Source organism: Galeopterus variegatus, unplaced genomic scaffold (genome assembly GCF_000696425.1).
Source record: "Galeopterus variegatus unplaced genomic scaffold, G_variegatus-3.0.2 Scaffold95, whole genome shotgun sequence".
Taxonomy (NCBI): domain Eukaryota; kingdom Metazoa; phylum Chordata; class Mammalia; order Dermoptera; family Cynocephalidae; genus Galeopterus; species Galeopterus variegatus.
Genome location: NW_007726206.1, coordinates 545,622 through 550,154, shown reverse-complemented (window position 1 = coordinate 550,154; position 4,533 = coordinate 545,622).

Below are 4,533 nucleotides of genomic sequence, written 5' to 3'. Positions count from 1 at the left end.
GAGCTCCATCTCCTCATGCCCACTACAGGCTTTAGACAAAGTATGGAGAATATGAATATATGGTCTTGATGGACATAAACTCTTCCACGTCCATATCTGTTTCTCCTTGAACTGACCTTGCCAGTTTTGCACCCCAGCCTGGCATCGTGGGGACACTTTTCTGACAGCCAGCCCAAGGCAAATGGCACTGGCAAGGAAGCAAGACGACTTGGCCATGTTTCCCTCCCTCTTTCTGATTCTTCTGAAGTCAGGGCACTCTGCAGGTGACCTTCCTCCCCACTCGTGCCTCCCCTTTCCGTCCTTCATTTCCTCATCCAACCACATTGATGTTTATATATATTCACTGGGCATCCAGCAGATGTGAAGCACTGAGCCAGACATCAGGGACCCAGGGGTGAATGAGGCTCCCAGTTCCAGTGGGTGATGCCAAACAGTCCTTGGGAGATCACAGGAGAATGCGGGCAGTGCTATGACGGAGGGTGCCCAGGCATGAGGGAGGCCCCAGAAGGGGTCCCTCTAACCCAGTCTTGGGAGCTCAGAGAAGTCTTCCTAGATGAGGTGATTTTGAAACTAAGACCTGCAGGGTAGTTAAGACTGAGTCAGGCAAAGTGGGTGGCGTGAGAGTTCTAGGCAGGAAAATTAAAATGAACACATAATATCGAACATTCTAGCATAGAAATGAGTTTATTATGTCTGGATCACTGGAAGATGAGGGCACAGAGGTAAGCCGGAGCCTTGAAAGTATGAGAGTTTGGATTTTATCCTGACAGCAAAGATGAGCCAATGTAATGTTCAATATTTGCCATTAGATAAATCCTTCTAGAAATAATGTGGAGAATGGACTGGAGAGGCCCAAGGCCAGTGAGGAGGCTGGAAAATAATCCAGGCAAGATTCAGTAGGGTCTAAACATATGCAGAGTGGTTGGGACACAGAGAAGTGGACAGATTAAAAAGGTTTCCATACACTCCTTAAATGATGAGGCTCCTGGGGTTCCCAATAGAACCTCAGTTCCTTGGTTTAATGAAAATCATAAAATAATGCCTTGGAGATCCATCTAAGTTTTTGTGTGTATCTATGGTTCATTCTTTGTATTGCAGAGTAGTATTCCATTGCATGGATGTACCAGTTTACTCATTCACCTGTTGAAGGATATTTGGGTTTGTTTCCAGTCTTAGGCTATCACAAATAAAGCTTCTCTGAACATTCATGTACAGGTTTTTACCTAAACACAAATTTTTATTTCTCTGGGATAAATACCTAGTACTGCAATTGCTGGGTTGTATGGTTAATATGTTTAATTTTATAAGAAACTGCCAAGTTGTTTTCCAGAAAGGCTGACCTGTTTTACCTTGCCACCAGTGATATGTGAGAGATCCAGATGCTCCACATTCTTATCAGCACTTGGTATTATCGCTATTTTTTTTTTTTATTTTAGCCATTCTAATAGGTGTGTAGTGGTATTTCATTGTTGCTTTAGTTTGCATATACCTAATGTCTCTAATGATGTTGAACATCTTTTCATGTGCTAATTTGCCATTTGGATACTTTGGTTGGTGAAGTATCTGGTTCAAGGAGCTGATTCATTTTTATGGTTTTAAAATGTGCCCAATCATCCACACTTCTACCCTAACTCTCCCCTTAGCTTCAGATTCATATCCAAATGCCTCTGGGCATCTGCATGGGTATCCAACACCACTGCAATCTCAACATGTCCAAAGCCCAAACTACCATCCCACTCGTAGTCGTGGGCCTCCCCAGTAGAAGACTTAACACTTAGAGGTTTTATTATGTGTTAAAAGCACTCTTCTAAATTCTTGACATATTTTAATTAATTTAGTCCTCACAAAAGTTCTATGCAGTAAGCATTGTTATTACCTCCATTTTACACATGAGAAAATGAGGCACAGAAACATTGAGTAATCCGCCCAAGCTTGTACAGCTGGCAAGCAGCTGGTAGGACCATTCAGATGACCTGAGGGTCATCCTTGATTCTCCTGTCTTTCTCAACTCTCCACGTCTAGTTAATCACTAAGGCCTGGAGATTATACCTACAGAGTATTTCAGTCCATTGTCTCATCTCTGCTCCTGTCCTATGACTACTGCTCTATTTCAGATCATCTTTTCTCTTCCCTGGACCATTACACCTTTTTTGTTTTTTTAACATTTTATTATAGAAAATTTCAAACACAAAATAGAGAGAATAGTGCAATGACTCTATCCATTACCTAGCTACAGCCAATATAAACTCATGACCATTTATTCCATCCACACCCTCTACTTCTTCAACGCCCAGCCACCACCCAGCTACATTGTTTTGAAGCAAATCTCAGTGTATTAATTTTTCCATAAATATTTCAGTATGCATCCTTAAAAGATAACTTTTGAAGAACATAATCACGGTAACATTATTAGCATTATGCATTAACAATATTTCTTTAATGTTATAAGCCAGTCAGTGTTTGTATTAGTTATCTATTGCTGTGTAATGTAGTAGTTTAAAACAACAATAAATATTTATTGCTACTCAGTTTCTGTGGGTCAGGAATTCAGGGGCAGATTAGCTAGGTGGTTTGGGCTCTGGGTCTCATGAGACTGCAGTCACTGAAAGTTTGGTATTGGAGGACCTGCTTTCGAGGTGACTCATTCATACTGCTGGCTGACAGCAGGGAGCTCTGATGCTCCCTTTGAGGCACTCCACAGGGAGGCTTGAATGCTTTCAGAACCTGTGCCTGGTTCTCCCCAGAGCAAGTGATCCGAGGAGCCAAGGGGAAGCTGCAATGCCTTTGAAGACCTGGCCTTGGATTCCCCTGGTCATGCACACCAGCCTGCTTCAGTGTGGGAGGGAACTACACAAAGTGCGAATACCAGGAGACGAGTTATCTTGGAGAACTGGGGTTCAGTTGCCCCAATTATCTTTTTTTGTTCCTTTTACAATTGGTTTATTTGAATCAGGATCCAGACAAGGTTCACATCATTGCATTTTGTTGATATGGCTCACAATCTCTTAATCTCTAGGTTCCCTTCCCTCTTGTTTTTGATTTTATTGTTTTTTTTTTTTAAGAAACCAGGTTGTTTGTCCTTAAAGTTTTCTTTTTATTATTAGTTTTCAATTGACAGATAAAATTATATGTATTTATAGGGTAAAACATGATGTTTTGAAGTACATATACATTGTGAATGACTAAATCTAGCTGACTGACATGCATTACCTTCCATAGGCACCATTTTTCTTAGTGTTTTCCATTTTCTGGATTGTGCTGATTGCTTCCCCATGATGTCATTTGACATGTTGCTCTGAGGTGTCTTTCCTGTAAACTGGTACTTAGATCTAGGTTTTTTTTAAGATGAGCGGTAAGGGGATCTTAACCCTTGGTTTGGTGTTGTCAGCACCACGCTCTCTGAAGTGAGCTAACCAGCCATCCCTATATAGGGATCCAAACCCATGGCCTTGGTGTTATCAGCACCGCACTCTCCCAAGTGAGCCATGGGCCGGCCCTTAGCTAGACTTTCTTTTTTTTTTTTTTTGTCTTTTTCCGTGTCCGGCAACGGATCGCAACCCTCAGTGNCCCTCCGGTGGGAGCGCCGCCGCGCTTCCCAAGTGGCGCACTATCCAGTGCGCCACCGGGCCGGCCCGTTAGCTAGACTTTCTATAGAGAGAAACTTTCCATGGGCACTGGTGGACAGCATCGGACACTGTCAGACGGGGTGCTGGGGCACCTGAGCCCACAGACCACGGCCCTGGCCCTCGAGACCCCCTGGACTTCCCTGTCTGGCTGACCCCCAGGCCCTGTTCCCAACCCACCACTGGTCCCCCAAGTTCCCAGACCACCCCACCACCCTGACTTTGCCCCAAAACCCCAGCCAGCTGCTAGCCACCCCTGTCTGGACCCCTGGAAATTGGTCTCCTTCAGCCAGATGCTAAGCATCTCACCTCCCAGCAGGTCAGACACTCTGGAGAGCACTGGGCTGTCCAACATGCAGCCCATGCTGCTCAACATTGACACAGAGGGGCAGACACAGTGTCTGCCAGGACAACACAATGCCCCTCTGTGAGGCCCAAGGTACCCACTGAGGCCTGCCCACAGTGCTCACCTGGGCAGCCATGAGTGTAGCCCCCAGGCCTGAACCCAGCCCACCATGCCACAAGGCGGGGAGGCCCTGTGCAGGATACTCACTGTTTTACTGGGGAAGGAGGGAGAAAGGCACACTTAATTTATTCCTTTATACTCCAGGGTGTGGAGCCCTGTGCCCACCCTGCAGGGGTTTTGGGGGTAGGGTCAGCAGGGATAATCAGGGAAGGGCATCGTGGGAGATTTGGTACAAAATGCAGCATTAAAGGTAACCCCTGGGGCCGGCCTGTGGCTCACTCGGTAGAGTGCGGTGCTGATAACACCAAGTCCACGGGTTCGGTTCGGATCCCATATAGGGATGGCTGGTTCGCTCACTGGCTGAGCGTGGTGCTGACAACACCAGGTCGAGGGTTAAGATCCCCTTACCGGTCATCTTTTTTTTGTTTTTTGTCTTTTGTCTTT